Source organism: Boleophthalmus pectinirostris, unplaced genomic scaffold, assembly GCF_026225935.1.
Source record: "Boleophthalmus pectinirostris isolate CB_2022bp ecotype Guang Dong unplaced genomic scaffold, ASM2622593v1 HiC_scaffold_16, whole genome shotgun sequence".
Classification (NCBI taxonomy): domain Eukaryota; kingdom Metazoa; phylum Chordata; class Actinopteri; order Gobiiformes; family Gobiidae; genus Boleophthalmus; species Boleophthalmus pectinirostris.
The window spans coordinates 16,771,705-16,791,727 of NW_026571095.1; the positions used below are offsets into that span (position 1 = coordinate 16,771,705).

General features: G+C 43.3%; 1 pseudogene; it reads left to right on the forward strand.

The window, feature by feature from the left end:
* Positions 1-573: 573 nt before the first annotated feature.
* LOC110173546 (carboxyl-terminal PDZ ligand of neuronal nitric oxide synthase protein-like) lies at positions 574-18,665 on the forward strand (annotated as a pseudogene).
* Positions 18,666-20,023: the final 1,358 nt, after the last annotated feature.

Consider the following 20,023-nt stretch of genomic DNA (forward strand, 5'->3'; position numbering starts at 1 on the left):
ATCCATGATCTATCTCGGTGTCTTTTTGAAACATTGGCGTTAAATGGCTGACTGACGGTATGTGGCTCTTCTTTTGGCCACTAGATGTCGCCAGAGTCAGTAACTTGTAAAGCGACTGTCAGTGATCATATTTTCCTCCGCCTTCCTTGTCTCTATTATGTATCTGTTATTTCATACACACTTTTGGACACGCTGCACTTTTGCCATTCAATTTTCTATCACTGCGGTGGGTACGTGCATGCCTCGACCCTGAGACAAGACAAAACAATCATGCGTTAATGTCCGTGCGTCATCGGCTGCCTATTGGCGTCGCTTTCTGCCTGTCTCCCCCGTGCCTGGGAGCTCGGTAGTAGGAGTGATTGGGTCATAAGCACCCACATCTTTTGACAATCAGCGGGCTGCAGCTTTATCCAACCCTCAGACCAACCAACCCGCGGAGACGCTCACCCCGGTGACCCCCCGGAGTGACGAGTCTGGAGCGGGAGGAGGGGATCATGCGCATATCTGCAGCTCTCTAGCGCTGTCGTAAAACAAGTGTCAGGAGCGGCAGCCGCGAGCAGCACTGTTAAGGCGATGCCAGGTATAACCAAGTACAATCTCGTGGATGATGCGCACGATTTGAGGATTCCCATGCACAACGAGGAGGTGTTTAAGCATGGGGTGTGCTTCGAGGCTAAGGTAAGTCCGACACAGCTGCAGAAATGTTTAGGGTTTGTTAGTCACGTACAAGGTGGTTACTTCAGATGGTGCCCATGCCATAGTGTGGAGCGTGTTTTCTGTGATCATATTGCAAATTAATCAATCAGATTTAAATAACTGATTGTGGCAAAGAAAAAAGTGACTAATGGTAACTTATATAGATAGTAGATATAGATAGGTAGAGGTTTAACGCATAGTTTGGTTTAGTTTGACTCTGCTGAGAGCCACAGAAGAAAAAACATATGTACTAAGGTTGTTAAGTAAAGCATGCAAAAAATCACCTATTCCAACTGTTTAAAGATGTACAACAACTTTCTAAATAAGACATTTTTTTGGTTTGCAATACTGTGCCTAGTCCAGTGTAATAGGCCTAAATCTATGTAGACTTATAGAAATATTTGTGTGTTCAGATAATAATTGTAATATTATACAACAATAAGTCTGTTTTGTTTTACTCTTGTACTATTGTATTGAATGTAAACCATATGTTGTTACACTTTGCAGTACATTGGAAGTCTGGAGGTGGGGCGACCAGGCAGCAGGATGGAGATAGTGGCAGCCATGAGGAGAATCAGAGTAAGATATTTGCTCCATTTTTCCTTTATCTAGACCTGTATCTGTGACCTATGGTTTATGGTAGTTGTCTAGTTTCACTACAATCAATACTGAAGTGTGGAGGCTAATACGCCCTTCACCTTGGTCATCTCCTCTCGTGCACAGTTTGTACTCACTTGTAAATTACCTGTCTGTGTAAAAGTACTCTCTAGTCACATTCAATTGGCTGTCAGTAGTGTTTTAAATCAGGGCTGGACTTCGGTTTTATGGCTGCGGAGAGATGCAGCTTCCAGGGTAATGCCTAATAGAAAGCACTTTTAAAACCCACAGAGACAGAGATACCATGGAGCTGTGTTGGCAGAGGATTTAGCAGCCTAGTCAGATGTTGCTAGATCTAATCTAAACAACCAAGTTAGTGTGTCAGTTCAGGGTCAGCTGCGTCCCCTCATGTAATAATCCCTGCGCTTCACTGCAGAGGAACAGCCTTTCACTTATTGCCAAGATTTTCTGTCACTGCTGCCAAATATATCACTTTTATAATCCGCTGCAAGCTTTGAGGGCTGTTGCAAAATACATTCAATAAATTCAATAAACTCAATATGCAGATTCTTTTCCCACTGCCTAAAAGCTGTGTGTCAAAAATACACTATTGTTTTGTCAGTCTTAAATGGAACCGGAAGGCAGTGCTTTTTTACTTCAGCTTTGAAGGGGAAAACAAAAATAAATGAAAAGAAAAGAAGAAAATTTAAACTGACAACTTCGAAAGCATCGGTCATGGTAGAGTTGAAAGCTGCATTTAATCATGAGTAAATTATGAATCGTTATTTAATTAGATATACTATATTGTAATAAGTGTAATGTTTTAGTTTGTCCATTTGTAGAGTTGATAACAAGGCACAAGTCTGTATATGTTAATGCAAATCTTTGAAAACAACAAGACATGGACTGTAATATTAAATAATATGCTGTGCGATCACTTACTTACCAAGGAGTGGTCACAGGATGAGGGCAGAAGTACTAGAGGTGACTGGAAATGAGCGGTGAAGACTTCTTATGATCCACTTCATCGAACTCTGACATTTGCTGAGATGGATGGTCCTCCTGTCCCACTTTACATAAGGGCACAGGCAGATAGAGAGTCCTTCACCTGTCATATACTTCCCCTAGAAAGAAGTCTGAACTAGAGGTTGAGAAATGATGAGGGGGTGTAAAAGAGGTTGTAGTCTCAAGGTTATTTGGTTGGGTTTTTTTCTGCAAAACCTCAATTATGTTCAGTGAGAGACAGAAGTGGGGGCAGCAGCTCAGGCGGTTGATGCTGTCATTGGGGGGAGTATAGTGCAACACCCTATGGAGGATGGTGAATACATAAGATGGATGGTGAGGTTACCAAGAGTCAAGCCAAGGTGAAAATCCAAAGACTGGATATTTAAACAATGCTGGATGGTATGTGAGAAGAAGAAAAATAGAGCCAAATGATTTGACCTCAAATGCACCGATAAGTTAAAGGTAGACTATGTAATTTTTCTAGAGGGGGGTCTGGCACTTGATTGTAAATGGTAAATTAACAGATTTATATACCGCTTTCAAAGTGCTTTACATCAAGGAACCACCCTCTCATTCATGCACACACTCATACACCAGTATATGCAGACACCGGGTGCAAGGGGGGTAAAGTGATTTGCCCAAGGACACAACGGCAGTATTCACTGGAAGCTGGAATTGCAATGTCAACCTGTGGGCCAGTGGATCTGACTACTTTACCAATGATGAACTGCCGACCTTCGGATCAGAGAATGAACGCTACACAACTAAATGAGCTACTGCCTCCGCACTACCTTACATTTATTTATTTATTAATAAGTATTTTTATATCAGACCTTCAGAGCTTAAAACCATGCATTCTCAGGTCAGGAAGACTTGCCTCTCCACACATCTGGGGCCTCATTTATAAAGCTTGCTTACGCACAGATCCTTGCGTACGCGCTCTTTACGCCATATTTATGAATCTTGACTAAAGCGTGGCACTTTGCTTAGCTCTACCCCAACAAGGGACCTCCTACAAGAACTACGAAAAGTCTGGAGACACGGCGAAAAAGCGACACTCGTGGAGAGAAGCTAAAAGTGAAGACAGTTTGAGGAAGAGTTTGATTAGGAACTCATCAGAAAATCCACGTATATAAAAGAATTACCTTCAGATTTGTGCATTTTTAAGTGTTTGGTTCGCCAAAACACGGAGAAGGGCTGTTTATTCCAATCATTATTCTCCGCAATATTATACATTTGAAACTCGTGCACGAGCGCGGCCACGTTCCCGGTGTAGCGCAGGGTCTCCCACAGTCCACACCACGACCATAGACTCCTATAGAACACAGTCTGTGACCCAACACAGAGGACGAAATTATGACCCGACCTGAGACAAAAAATTCTCCCCTCGGACGGAGCACAGGAGCTTTTTTGGTTTAATGAAGCACTGGGACTAAACGCAACATTAACACTTTTACTTTAGTTTTTATGCTCCGAGCGCCAGAGTGGCCCGAGTCTGAGCACGACACGAAGCCTACTGTCCGAACCTGACCCGAACCTTAAACATTCCCTACATTTTAGTGTAATGGGAGCTCTTGCAAATGAGAGGTTGCTCTTTGACAAGAACACAATAATGTCTGTGCCCGCCCCGACCCAGCCCCGCGCACTCACAGAGGTAAGAAGTTTGGATGTTTCGTGTGGACTTTTAATGGCAGAATAACAGCGCTTGACATGTATTTGATATGTTTCGTGCTAAATCTGTGTCCACGTATCCTCATATCTCCCCCTCGCTCCTTCCCTTTCCAGGGGAGGGAAATCTCATTCACGAGTCACTTTACATGCTCCTTTTATGGTGAGGTGGAGGTGTGGAGAGGGCGTGATGTGACGTGGGTTTGCATGCGCTGACTCTAGCTGCAGGTGGGATTTATAAAGTAAACATTGCGTGGTTTTGTGCGTGCGGTGGGTTTTCTAAATATGGAGTTTGCGTGGCGCACGCCTCTCGTGGCTACTAGGCGTACGCACTAACTTACGACAACTCCTACGCAGTTTTTTATAAATGAGGCCCCTGGCCTGTAAATTGTCCGGGTGGTATGTGTGTATGTGTACCACTTGCTTGTCTTCATAGAGATAGATAAGTTAAATGCCACACTGTGGGACTTTGTGGCGAAATAATTTCTTAAAAGTCACTGAGTCTTTTTTTACAAAGTAAAATAAAGATAACAGAGAAAAGCAAATGCTATGACGCTGTGGACTCTTTTAGTGTTTCAATTATCTATTAATCATCTGGGGCCTCATTTATAAAAACTGCGCAGGAGTTGTCGTAAGTTAGTGCGTACGCCTAGTAGCTACGACAAGGCGTGCGCCACGCAAACTCCATATTTAGAAAACCCACCGCACGCACCAAACCACGCAATCTTTGCTTTATAAATCCCACCTGCAACTACAATTTGCGCACGTAAACCTACGTCACGTCACGCCCTCTCCACACCTCCACCTCACCATAAAAGGAGCATGTAAAGTGACTCGTGAATGAGATTTCCCTAAACATGAGCCGATAATCAGTGGGTTTGACCGAGACACGCGGGACAGAGGGAGGAGGACGCTCCACGCAGCACCACGTGATCACGACAAAGACTTTATTAAAGACTTTATTAAACCTTGTTTAATAAATAAATACAAAACTAAAAGTGACAACAAGGACTCATCTGTTCATTTAATCATTTTTTATAACATCTTTACAGTAAAGCCCATGTGTTTTTTCGCTGTTTCAAGAGTTTTATCGCTATATTTTTAAGTCTGTCTATGAAGTGTGTGAGGACTGGCCCTGTATTTATGCACATACACGTAGATACGTGCACGCGCAAATTATGTGCGAGAGATTCAGATGCCCTCCCCTGGAGAGCGAAAGGAGCGAGGGAGGGACACGAGGATACGAGGACACAGATTTAGCAAGAAACACATCAAATACAGATGTTATTCTGCCAATTAAAGTCCACACGAAACATCCAAACTGCTCACCTGTGAGTGTGGGTCTGGGTCTGTGAGTGTGGGTCTGGGTCGGGACGGGCACAGGCACAGGCATTATTCTGTTCTTCATACAGTCAGAGAGCAGCTCTCATGTACAAGAGTTCCCCATTACACAAAAATGTAGGGAAGATTTTGGTTGGGGTCAGGTTCGGGCAGTGGGCTTCGTGTTGTCCGCAGACTCAGGTCACTCTGGCGCTCGGTGCGTAAAGACTAAAGTAAAGTGTTAAAGTTGCGTTCATTAATTCAAAGCCTGGCTCCTGCTGCGTCCAAGGGAAGAGTTTACCCTCAGGTTGGGTCATTATTTCGTCCTCTGTGTCGGTCACAGTCTGTGTTCTATAGAAGTCTATGGTCGCGGTGTGGACTGTGGGACTCTGCGCTACACCGAGTCCGGGAACGTGGCCGCGCTCGTGCACGAGTGTCAAATGTATAATATTGTGGAGAATAATGAGTGGAATAAACAGCCCTTCTCCGTATTTTGGTGAACCAAACACTTAAATGCACAAATCTGAAGGTAATTCTTCTATATATGTGGATTTTCTGATCAAACACTTCCTCAAACTCTGTTCACTTCTGCTTCTCTCCACGAGTGTCGCTTTTTCCCCGTGTCTCCAGACTTTGCGTAGAACTTACAGGAGGTCCCGAGTTGGCGTAGAGTTAACCTGATACGCCTTAGGCGAGTTTTATAAATACCGCGGTTGGCGTAGGAAGCGCGCACGCACGGATTTTTGCGTAAGCAAGATTTATAAATGAGGCCCCTGATGTTGGAATTTGTGTTTTCAAAGCCAGTGTGTTATTCCACATAAAACATGTTTGATCTCAAATGTCAGAGCATTGATATTTGGATGTATGGGGCACAGACTTCATAGACAGGGATAAAAGAGCCCCATTGCTGCATGTAGGAAACCTAATCAGTGCTCAATCACAGTTTGCCCTCCAGAAGAGCAAAGCTAAAATCACTCTGGCTTTTTCAGTGTAAAGTGTTGTTTATTTCTCTGCAGTATGAATTCAAGCTGAAGAACATCAAGAAGAAGAAAGTCAACATTGTGGTGTCAACCGACTCTGTCAAAGTTCTTCTGCGAAAAAAGAAAAAGGTCAGTGCTTTGTCAGTGCTTAGACCAGTTCTTAGATTTTACATGATCAAAGACCATCTGACTTCAAATACTACTTGAACTCAAGAACATTTGTTGCTATAGTAACAAACAAGGTCGACAAATTAAACCATAATATATTGGGCACTAGCTTGACTGGATTTATGTTGCCGTATAAATAACTAAATAATCAATATGTCTCTTCAGAGATGCAGAGTCCAATTATCAAAATGTGCATGATCTAATAGGACTGGGTGATATTGACTTTAGAATTTAATATCCCAGTTTTTCTTTTGAAATACATCAATGAAAATAATTAGGTGATTTTATGGCAACCAATAAAAAAAAGTTCGTAAACATGTTTGAAAGTGACTTGGTTGCATTGCCCAAAATGTGAATGTGCAGTAAAAATAAGTGCAACCACAAATGCACAAAATGCATAAATGCACAAAATTAAATGTATATATATTTTTTATATTTAATTTCCAAAATTAAAATTAATTATATCCTTGTTCGGAAGATTTCACTGCATGTGTCTTATTTTGTTTTGAATCAGCTCTTTTTGCAGTCTTTTGAAAAATACTTTTACTATAAACAATAAACTTACATTCCACCTTGCATATCTTCAAACTAGGAATTACAGTATCTTCCATTTATTGATTCAACTTGCTCCTCTAATTTCCTAATAAAATGTAAAAATATTTTCTACTCTCACATTTGTCTGTTGTTTGTTTGTTCTGTTTGACAGAGGAAAGGGTGGTCTTGGGATGACAATACCATTTTAGTGACACAGGACCCCATTTACAGGTAAGGCCTTTGTCAGTGCAGCTGTTTTAATCAAATGTGTCAGAAAGCAAACAACAAAAGCCTGTTTAATATATCCAATTACACACTTCATTAAAAACCCATTAGCCACATCACATCTATCCACTACAGGATCTTCTACGTCTCACATGATGCTCAAGATCTCAAAATCTTCAGCTACATCGCCAGAGACGGACAGAGCAACATTTTCCGCTGCAATGTGTTTAAGTCCAAGAAAAAGGTACTTCACTCCATATGGTCTTCTTCACTAAAGTACCATTTTCACTTCATGCTGTGGCGTTCTCCGAAGATAACATTTATGTGTGTTGTCACAGTGCTGCATGGTGAGCATATGGCCAATTAATCCAAGTCAAAAAACACTTTTGTTTTGCAGCCTTTCCTCACATGTTTTGTCAAGTTTACTGTTGTAAATATAAATAGATATTTTAAAAATTATTTGAGTAGGCATTGATACTGAAAAACAAATACATATTTGCCTGGACTCTTACACTATTAACTTAACTAGCTATATCTAAGGGGGTAACATCATGAAGGTGCCTTTGATTAAATGTTTGAATGCAAGATAGATTTGAATGCCATGCTGTGTAACATTGCACGTAAATAAATACAATCTTCCATACCCCCCTTTAGAAATTAACTTTAAAGAAACTACACTATTAAGTGTTGAAAATGTAATTCTATTATGGAGAAATAGTGTTTTAATTATCACTGTGGCATTGAAATTGGTAATGACTAGTAAAGTATTTTCCTTTGTAATTTTGGTATTGAGACAACATTAGTGGAGCTACATTGCAGCCATTTTTCCTCCTATGACAAAGACAGAGCATGAGCCTCGCATCTCTTCACCATGGCGACTGGACAGACAGTGACTTAGTAAAAATGAATACTAATCACAAAAGTACAAAGAGGGGAAATGGGTGTCAATGTTGGACTCTCCCAAGGCCAGAGTGAGTCCCATGGGTGCTCAACCTTTATCTGGGTGTCACAGATTAAGCACATGGCTGAGTGGGAGGAGATGGGACCTGCTGTTAACAGAAGATTTGATTTATTTCCACGAAGACATACGGTCGCCTCAGCAGGCCTTTTAGATGTCACTTCTAAACATCAACAGTGCTTTTGAGTCTGGCCTCGAAAAGCGAAACAGGCTAATTATTTTTGATTTACAATGCATGAGTGAGAAAAACAAAGGGGGGTTTGTATTCACATGTCAAAGTTGATTGCTCTATTTTTACCTCCACCAAGGGAAGAGTGTTTTTGTCTACTGTTGGTTGATTAGTTGATGGATCTGTCTTGGTTGGAGCATTTAAAAAGTGAGTGTTGACTTTATTGAGAGGAAAGAGAAGTGATTGGCCCAGATGTATTATTTTTTGTGTTTGTGTATTCAGAAAAGCATTGTACCACTTTATAATAACTATTCTTTAATTAGCCTTAAAGGTCCTATAATTCACAAAATTGATTCTTGAGAGCTATGTTATAAGGTTGTTACCTCCTTTAACAAGGTAATGTCTACCTTTGACCTTTTGTTCAGTACAGATTGGCAATTGCAGGGCTGAAATGATCCAAATGATTCTAGTGAAGCTGAATCTGCCTAAATATGCAGGGACTGTGTGTTTAACTTGTGTAATAAAACAAAACACAACTCCAGGTAAATTTTAAAGAGGAAACAACATTATAACATAGATCAGAAAATAGTGGGCCCTTTAGGAATGATGCAGCTTAGTAACTACTTAATTAAAGTGTTAAAGTTAGGACTTAGGGAATGATTAAGTTGTTAAGTATGAGTCATTTGTAATAAACTATTTCTCCATTGTGCATCAAGGTTTTGTTCATACTTTATTAAGCCCATTAAAAGTGCAGTTATTTTAAAATCTTACCGCATCATCTTATTCCAGTACGAGGTTTGAAGTCTGAATTTTATACTGGGATTCCCTTAGTAGAGTAGAATCTTCAAATTGTCCAAAAAATAAGTTACATTCTGAGCCCTGATCCTTGAAGTGTTCATGTATCTCCCCTATGTTGGCCATTTCAGAGTTTGAGCTGTGTAGGCTGTATCCAGTTATTTTGCTGTCAGTGCGAATGAGCAGTTTTCTTGTATCATTGAGACTTGCACACCTTATTGGCTCTGGTGCCTCTCTGGCAGTGGATACCATTTTTATAAATAAAACCAGCCTCTGGAATATGGCTGCTGTGATGTGACATTTGTGGCTGTCTTCAGTCTGAGTTAACAGGAGAAACGAAACACAGGGACATTGAATGAGACGAGACCAGTTTTGTGTTTTAAACTCAGAGGCTTAGATTGTATAAAAACTATTGAAAAAATACATCACACACATGCACTCACACACACATTCACATAAATATATTACACATACAAATGTGCTATAGAAATGTTGATTTGTATAGCACAATTTGTACATAATTAAAAGTGATTTACAGAAAAAGAAAGACATTAAAATCACAATACAAACAAATCCTTGAATTGATTTGATTGACCTTATCCTTAACCAATATCCATCCATCCATCCATTTTCGTCCGCTTATCCGGGGCCGGGTCGCGGGGGGAGCAGCCTAAGCAGGGACTCCCAGACTTCCTTCACCCCAGACACGTCCTCCAGCTCCTCCGGGGGGATCCCGAGGCGTTCCCAAGCCAGCCGAGAGACATAGTCCCTCCAGCGTGTCCTGGGTCTTCCCCGGGGCCTCCTCCCGGCGGGACATGCCCGGAACACCTCCCGAGGGAGGCGCCCAGGAGGCATCCGGAACAGATGCCCGAGCCACCTCAACTGGCTCCTCTCGACGTGGAGGAGCAGCGGCTCTACTCCGAGCTCCTCCCGTGTGACTGAGCTCCTCACCCTATCTCTAAGGGAGCGCCCAGCCACCCTGCGGAGGAAACTCATTTCGAGCGCGCTTGTATCCGCGATCTCGTCCTTTCGGTCACTACCCAGAGCTCATGACCATAGGTGAGAGTAGGAACGAAGACTGACCGGTAAATCGAGAGCTTCGCCTTTCGACTCAGCTCCCTCTTCACCACAACGGTCCGATACAGCGACCGCATCACTGCCGAAGCTGCACCGATCCGCCTGTCAATCTCACGTTCCGTCCTTCCCTCACTCGTGTACAAGACCCCGAGATACTTGAACTCCTCCACTTGAGGCAAAGACTCCCCACCCACCCGGAGAGGGCAAGCCACCTTTTTCCGGTCGAGAACCATGGCCTCGGACTTGGAAGAGCTGATCTTCATCCCAGCCGCTTCACACTCGGCTGCAAACCGCCCCCAGTGCACATTGCAGGTCCTGGTTCGATGAAGCCAACAGGACAACATCGTCCGCAAACAGCAGAGATGAAATCCTGTGGTCCCCAAACCGGACCCCTCTCGGCCCCTGACTGCGCCTAGAAATTCTGTCCATAAATACAATGAACAGAACCGGTGACAAAGGGCAGCCCTGGCGGAGTCCAACATGCACCGGGAACAGGTCTGACTTACTGCCGGCAATGCGAACACAGCTCCTGCTCCGGTCATACAGGGACCGGACAGCCCTTAGCAAAGGGCCCCGGACCCCATACTCCCAGAGCACCCCCCACAGGACGCCACGAGGGACACGGTCGAATGCCTTCTCCAGATCCACAAAACACATGTGGACTGGTTGGGCAAACTCCCATGAACCCTCGAGCACCCTATGGAGAGTGTAGAGCTGGTCCAGTGTTCCACGGCCAGGACGAAAACCACACTGCTCCTCCTGAATCCGAGGTTCGACTATCGGCCGGATTCTCCTCTCCAGTACCCTGGCATAGACCTTACCGGGAAGGCTGAGAAGTGTGATCCCCCTATAGTTGGAACACACCCTCCGGTCCCCCTTCTTATACAGAGGGACCACCACCCCGGTTTGCCAGTCCAGAGGTACTGTCCCCGACCGCCACGCGATGTTGAAGAGGCGTGTCAGCCAAGACAGCCCCACAACATCCAGAGACTTCAGGTACTCAGGACGGATCTCATCCAACCCCGGAGCCTTGCCACCAAGGAGCTTGCCAACCACCTCAGTGACTTCGGCCAGGGTGATGGATGAGTCCGCCTCTGAGTCCCCAGCCTCGGCCTCCTCCTCGGAGGACGTGACGGTGGGATTGAGGAGATCCTCAAAGTATTCCTTCCACCGCCGGACAACGTCCCCAGTCGAGGTCAACAGCTCTCCCCCCGCACTGTAAACAGTGTTGGTGAAGAACTGCTTTCCCCTCCTGAGGCGCCGGACGGTTTGCCAGAATCTCTTTGAGGCCGTCCGATAGTCCTTCTCCATGGCCTCCCCGAACTCCTCCCAGCTCCGAGTTTTTGCCTCCGCGACCACACGGGCTGCAGCACGCTTGGCCCGCCGGTACCTGTCAGCTGCCTCAGGAGTCCCCCGAGCCAGCAAGGCCCGATAGGACTCCTTCTTCAGCTTGACAGCATCCCTTACTTCCGGTGTCCACCACCGGGTTCTGGGGTTGCCGCCGCGACAGGCACCACAGACCTTACGCCCACAGCTCCGAGCAGCTGCATTGACAATAGAGGCCGAGAATGAAGCCCACTCGGACTCCATATCTCCAGCCTCCCCCGGAATCCGGGAGAAGTCCTCCCGGAGGTGCGAGTTGAAGGTCCCTCTGACAGAGGGCTCCGCCAGACGTTCCCAACAGACCCTCACTACACGCTTGGGTCTGCCAGGTCTTTCCGGCTTCCTCCTCCGCCAGCGAACCCAACTCACGACCAGGTGGTGATCAGTTGACAGCTCAGCCCCTCTCTTCACCCGAGTGTCCAAGACACGCGGCCGGAGATCAGATGACACGACGACAAAGTCGATCATCGACCTCCGGCCTAGGGTGTCCTGGTGCCACGTGCACTTATGGACACCCTTGTGCTCGAACATGGTGTTTGTTATGGACAAACTGTGACTAGCACAGAAGTCCAATAACAAAACACACACACTCGGGTTCAGATCGGGGAGGCCGTTCCTCCCAATCACCCCTCTCCAAGTGTCACTGTCGTTGCCCACGTGGGCGTTGAAGTCCCCCAGGAGAACAACGGAGTCCCCGGTCGGTGCACTGTCTAGTACCCCTCCCAAGGACTCCAAGAAGGCCGGGTACTCAGCACTGCTGTTCGGCCCGTAGGCCGACACCACAGTGAGAGACCTGTCCCCGACCCGAAGGCGCAGGGACGCGACCCTCTCGTTCACCGGGGTGAACTCCAACACAGCGGCTGAGCTGTGGGGCAATGAGCCCACACCAGCCTGCCGCCGCTCCCCGCGGCCAACGCCAGAGAAATGGAGAGTCCAGCCCCTCTCAAGGAGTTGGGTTCCAGAGCCCAAACTGTGCGTGGAGGTGAGGCCGACTATATCTAGTCGGTAACGCTCAACCTCCCGCACAAGCTCAGGCTCCTTCCCCCCCAGCGAGGTGACATTCCATGTCCCCAGAGCTAGTCTCCATGTCCGGAGATCCGGTCGCCGAGGCCCCCGCCGTCGACTGCTGCCCAGATCTCTCTGCACCGGCCCCATATGGATCCTCCTGCGGGTGGTGGGCCCACGTGAGGACGGCCCCACGTCGCTCCTTCGGGCTGAGCCCGGCCGAGCCCCGTGGGGAGAGGCTCGGCCACCAGGCGCTCGCTGGCGAGCACCCACCCCAGGCCTGGCTCCAGGGTGAGGCCCCGGTGACGCCAATCCGGGCGACGTAACTGGCCTTGCTCGTACACTCATCATAGGGGCTTCTGAACCGTTCTTCGTCTGACCCGTCCCCCCGGACCTGTTTGCCTTGGGTGACCCTACCAGGGGCATGAAGCCCCCGACAACATAGCTCCCGGGATCATTCGGGCACTCAAACCCCTCCACCACGATAAGGTGACGGTTCAAGGAGGGGTAACCAATCACTTAACCAATATCCTGAGCTAATAATTTAGCCAGTAAGTTTTTTGTCTTGAATATTTTGGTAATAATATTCCTCTCTTATGAGACTTGTTTCAATTAATCAAATGATTTAAATAATGCAAAATTAGTTTAACACCCTAATTGCGTACACTTTCCTTGCAATTTACTCATTAACTTGATTTATACAGTCTTTCCACATGAGGAGACTCCCTGACGTCACCTTGTAATTATTTGCAAATGAACCTGCTCCTGATGAATGACCTGGTAGTACAGACGCTGCAGTCACTCAGCCTCGTCCAATCAGAGCTCATCTTATCAGCGGTCTCTCCTCTGCCTCAGAAATGGACCGATCCATCACCGTGACAACACATGTGTCCACTTCATCGACAAGGACTCTCCCCTGACGGCGCCGAGATTGAATTGTGTCTCCAGTCCACATTTCTACAGCTTTATTTTTACTGCCCTGTCTGGAATCTAAAAGCTATTTTTCACTTAGATTGCTCCAATATGTGTGTCACATTATTCACAAGTGCACAGATTTGAAGGAAAATTTATCTTATTTTTTTTTTGAGAGAAAAACAGAATATAAACTGCTAAAATATTACAAGAACCATGTGCAAAGTCAAACATCCGGCATCTGTATCACTACTTCACTGTTTTGTAACTTTATTGCTATTTATGTTAAATGGTACAGTCTAAACTTTTCAGAGCATGTTTTTCCATGTGGTTTTTATCAACAAAATGTGTCAAATAAATGTTGCAAAAACAACATAACATACTTACATTTCAACATGACATAAATCTTCATAATGGATTTTGAATAATATTTTTTGTCTCAGTCTCAGGCCATGAGAATTGTCCGAACCGTGGGCCAAGCGTTTGACGTGTGCCACCAGCTCACTGCTCAGCAGAAAGGTGAAGACCAGGAGGAAGAGGAGGTGAAGGGAGAGGAGTCTGCAATGGTACCAGGTAAATACAGACATGTATAAGTTTAATGCCATACTGTGAAACATTCCAGACAAAAAAAAAACTATGGAGACAAGCAGTTATCTAGTGTTGTTCCTGGCTAAAGTACACTAATAATTTTCTCAGTACATCTCTCTAAAAAGCAGTGCCACGGTCTCCACTTTTATTTGCAGTTGATATCATCAACATTCCTTGGGGTGTGATTCTAGCTGTAGGCATGCTCTGTCTGAGGCTTTAGTCTGAGCTTTATGTGAACACAATCTGACAAGAAAATCTGAGTTAGTTGGAACAGGTGATCTGATTTTGTACCATTAAACAAGTCCTTTAACATTAGTCACAACCCAGCTACTCTCACTCAGTCACTCTCACCTTTTTGTGGAAAATTAAATACCTAAACAGGACCATGAACAGGCTCTTGAACATGTGTTTAAATCCATTTTGTATTTTCTTCTTTCAGAAACTCTTAAATTTTTTTGGCAGCATTTGCTAATGTGTGCATTGTGTAACCATGGTAACAAGAAAACAATCTGCCATACACATACATGCTGAGGACCCCCAGTGTGATGCCACTGAAAGAATCAATTCCCTTTAGTTTCCTTTCTCTTTCAAACAAACAGTCTACACAAACAAACTGTCTCTAAAGTGCATACCTGTCTAAATAAAGATACCATTATCCACCAAAGACATTTTTAAGATGCTCCAGGCTCCCGGTGATCAAAGACTACCCTTTCCAATTCACTTATTATTATAACATTAATTTCAAAGGGAGAAATGATGAATACTCTGTGTGCAATCCTCACAGCTCAGAAGAAGTTGACTGTGTCCTCAGAGACTGACCTTGAAGCTACGACAGAGGAGAGCATTGAGTGTGCGTCCTCGTCTGAGCCAGAGAAAAGCAGAAAGGAGGAGGCCAACAGTGATGCTGCAAAGGTAAATTTAGATCAATCAGCCTCTGCTTTGTCAGTGTCATAAAACTCCTGTCACTATGAAGTTTTAATAAAGCCTGAGACATGAAAGCTACACCTGCTACATTTAATTAGACAATATGTGTTTGATAAATGCTATAACAGCTGGGCTCTGACAACTTGATATAAACCCAGTTGTTCTTGGTTATTACTTAAATTATAAGGGATGTCTTAAAATAAGGATCTTTTAAAAACATTTTACCATATATATCTAAATTAAGTGGGAGATATATTGATTGCAATGATTGTTTAGCAAAATTGTAATCAGCTTATATTATCTGTAATTAAAACATTTTAAAAAGCTATAAAAAAAAGAGTAGATTAAAGTACAAATGAGACAAACAGCGTAATCTTTCAAATGGTGTAAAGTGATATTTCCGCATTTTGTGGTTGATTTTACCACGCTGTGTAGTTTTCTAACCCGAACTGTGACATTTGCATGCATACCTTTCACATTTCTGATGGATTTGCATAATATTGTTTAAATATGGCATTATTTATTTTTGTCATAATCTATATTGCGCATCTTTTTTGGAATCCTGTCAATGTCTTGTAGCTGTTAGATTACAGCACATTAATTACATTTTTAGGATTGTGTCATTTATTTTAAAAAATGCATATCTTTGAGGGTAATTGTGTATTATAAAACAGGTCTCATGCACCTCATTCATCTTCACTGTGTGCTAACAATTAAGCAAAACAACATTGCCCTGGTGTTAAGTGGTTTGAAAAGCTGTATATCTATCTATTATTATATTATCTGTCTTCAGATAATTAAGACACAACTTGAACCCATGGAAATTGTATAGAAACAGTATGGTCACTGTGCTGCTCATCTGTTAGCTAAAAGTATCATATTGATCAGCTTTTTGGCCTCAGTGACACTAATAGTGTTCTTGAGTTGATGAGTTGACAAAATTAACTTAATAACACCTCTTCAGTGTGGTGGTCAGATCCATCTATCCATCTGTAAGATCAATGCTAACCTTTACACAGTCATCATTACATGTTTTATTTTTCAGTAATTTGATATTACATTGGTACTAGATATTGTAATTGTTTAGTTCCCAGTTCCCAGTTTAGTTCCCAGTTTCTTGGTCCTTTGTTTAAGAATGACATTGCAGATCAACCACAATCAATAATTTATGATACAGATGTAAATAATAAGTGCATCAAATATTATTTGTCTAAATGTTATATAGATGATTAGAGTGTTTATTCTTCTTGCCATTCCCAAAGCCTTCATAACCTCTGAGGCTATAGACTTTTATTTGAAAAGGACCTAAGGGATCATATAGTTGATGTATTTGTTTTGGCAGGACCCCCCTGTGCTGCTGCACTCGCCCCTCCTCGGGGCCTCGGCTCAGTCTGAGGAGGCGTCCTGTTCGGCCGAGCACCAGCTCCAGCTCCTACAGAAACAACTGCAGCAGCAGGAGCAGCAAGCTCTGGCAGCCAATGCACAGGTACTACACTGTACTACAGCTTCAAAACACAGGCACTAGACTGTACTACAGCTACAAAACACAGGTACTACACTGTACTACAGCTACAAACACAGGTACTACACTGAACTAGAGCTACAAAACACAACTACTACACTGTACTGCAGCTACAAAACACAAGTACTACGATCTACTACAGCTACACAACACTGTGTAGGACCCCACAGAGAGAACAGGACTGAAGAATTGCTGTATAACAATAAAATCTGCATTGATGAATTTATTTGTTCTTCCCCTGTTTATGTTGAACATTAATTGTCTATTAGAATGTTCTGATTTTATCTGAAACCAAGCAATAGTTCAATTAAAATCTAAGTGTCTAAAGTAATGTTGTTTAGGACAAAACAAAAATCTCAGATTTTATTTAGTAAACAGTAGTAAACCTATGGCTGTGGGTTGCCTGTAGGGTGTATATAATGTCTGTTGTGATCTCAGGTACGCGTCTTGCAGCAGCAGCTCTCTGTAGAGGTGTGTGCGCGCTCAGAGGCTCAGGCCAGAGTGCAGCAGCTGCTGCAGCAGCAAGAACACTGACCTGTTACAGCACATTTCACTGTTGGTCAAACAGATCCAAGAGTTGGAACTCAAAGCTGTGGGACAGTTATCCTCCAGTGAGTAGCTTTCATCTCAAACTTAGCCTTTTATGTATGTTTTTTGTTTGCTTTGACTTCACAAGTCTATCTTGTTTGGTGCAGAGTCCTTTGCATCTGCCATTATAGTGTTTTCTCCTCTACTTCCTCATATAATTCATTATGCCATGGCAGCCCACTCAGAGTATTCAGCTCTGCTCCCCTCTCTCCCTTTCCTCGTCTGTGCCAAAGGCAAACTGGTGTTATAAATCATCCAATACTGTCGACATTATCCACCTCCATTAATCTGATACATTTTGTTTTCTATTTGTGTGGACAGTATTTTGATTAGTCAGAGCTTGTGAATGATCTTCACAGACCCTGTGAAATGTGAAATTAATTGTCTTTATCAGTTTATATCCCTAAAATAGTATAATCTATATTTAAATCCTTAACATTCATCTCTGAGACCTCCTAAAGTTGAATAGAATAGTATATTTTAGCATAGTTTAGCATACTTAACTCTTTTTTGTTGTTTTTAAACCTAGATTAGGTCAGGTTCCAGCCTTGGATTTCTGAATAATAATGAATACATTTCATTGTTATCACCTGGTTTGGGAATGATTTTATTCCATTAAAAACAGCATCTCAGGCCTTTTAATCTAAGACATTTTTCTCTTGATCTGTTATTTTCAGTGGGCTCCCAGGACAGTCTTCTGGAGATCACCTTCCGGGCTAAGCGCCCACCCTGTGATGCTCTGCCCCCTTCATTATCAGTGGCCCCTCTGGCATCCCAACAGATTAGCGACGCCTGGTCCTCCACTCTACCGGGGCAGTGCTCTCCTGGCACTGTTGCCCCTGACGACAGCTCAGTGGGCTTGAGGGGGAGTGCTGTGAGGCTCGAGTGTTTCCGGTTTCCATCCAGGGGTCCGGACCGGCTGGAGCAGGGACAGGACACCAGAGAGACACCCAGTGAAGAGAGCTCGCCGCTGGGGGAGCAGGTGCTGGGTGCCCTGGAGCTGTTGCGGTTCAGAGAATCGGGGATTGGGTCTGAATATGAGTCAAATACAGACGAGAGTGACGACAGGGACAGCTGGGGGCAGGGAGAGGGTCTGACACCAGATGGAGCACCACGACTTTTTAATGTGCTAAACGCAGAGATTCTGCCAGACTCTTTGGATGACACTGAGATGGCTGTGTAAGGCAGTACCTGGAGGAAACATAAAATACATAAAACATTACTGTATCAACATGTACAGATCGTATGGTTCATCGTGGATCAGTAACACTTCTTTTTTTTTATTTGATGCTTGAAGTTTACTTATAAAATCCAGCCACGTGGAATCATAAGCCAGTGCTTTTTTGTGCCAATCCAAGGGTTATGTAGTTTGTGAAGGTTGCTTCAGAGAGGGCCTCCTTAGTGAAATATTCCAGATATATGCTGAACTTTTGGTTAAAATTTAATTCTGATTACAATCATCTTTTGATTGAATTGATTTGCATAAACAGGATAATAATGGCTAGCTGGGTGCTGATAATTAACTCAAGCTTTGGTGATTAATTAAGTGACTTATACAAGGGGAAAAAGCCTATTTTTAATAAATATTCCTCCATCTTTGTGGTTTAGATGTTTCATTTGAAAATGATTTATTGCTGCTGTCTGCTGTGTGTGGCACTATGTCTCTAATGTTATATGCTCTATGTGGACTCAGCATCAGTGTTATTGTCATAATAACTATCTGTGCAGTCATTATGTAAAAGAGGAGTTTGAAAACTTAAGTAGCCCATATTGAGTTTTGGGTTAAGCATAAGTCATTTCCTTGAATTTTGTACATTGTTGATCTTGCAATGTTTTAACATTGAGCAGCTGTTTTCATCACCGAATGTCTCATAATAAAATCATAATGTTGATTCTCCTCCTGATTTTGATATTTACCTAATTATAGGCATAGTGAGTCTTATAATTTACCTTCACTTTACTGTACAAGGCAGGTAAAACAAAACAGCCTACATCCTAATTTGCCTTTTAAAATACTTTACAGTGACTCACCAGGCAACATCTTGATTACAAATAGCAGACATTTTAGAAGTGACCTTTGAAAATGCGTTTGCAGCATGTGTATTTGTAGCTGCACCAGAATGGCGGACATGTTTTTTTTTTTGTCTCCATTATGACTTTCTTTTACAGCAATGATTAAATGGGGTCAGCGCACAGTGGGCGCAGCAGGAACAGCCTGGAGTAACCTCAGAGATAAGGTCAGAAAGACTGAAATCATGTTCAATAGCAGCTATTACACTCACCTAGAGCCCCATCACCTGCAGCTGCACTCTGGGGCTGGACCAATATTATCACATTCTATTAAACAGATATGTTCCCTCTGTTTTCTGTGCTCTTGAGTTTTTTATGCTGAACAGTTTTTAATTTAACAGCATAAAATAACTTTTATAGGGTACTTATAATAGTACTTCTGTACCCTCCTTATGAGTTTTTTGTATTGGTTATGTACTCTCTAGCATCAAACTCTTACTACCTTTTTACCATCAGTTTTTGTTTGTGTCACTGATCTTAATTATATTTTACAGGTTGAAACACTCACTGCTGTTTCTACTTGTTGTGTCCATGAAAACCACATCTGTGCTGTGGATTGGGTGAGTCATCCTCATCATTTTACATGAAGGTTTTGTAGGTTGTATTATAAATTATTAGCAGTCAGGTATTTTCTTTGTGCTAATTAAATTCCTATTCAGTCTGGAAATATACAGTGGTAAACTAAAATGTCTACTCCAATGCAATGTTGTTTTTGTTTTAGGTTTTCCATGGATAACAGTGGCAGAGTTTGTTCTAATAAGTGGTTACGTCTCATTGTAAAACTAAGCTGTATTTTTGTCAGTAGCTGTCGGCCATGTAGCACTGTCTCTGGGTCGTGT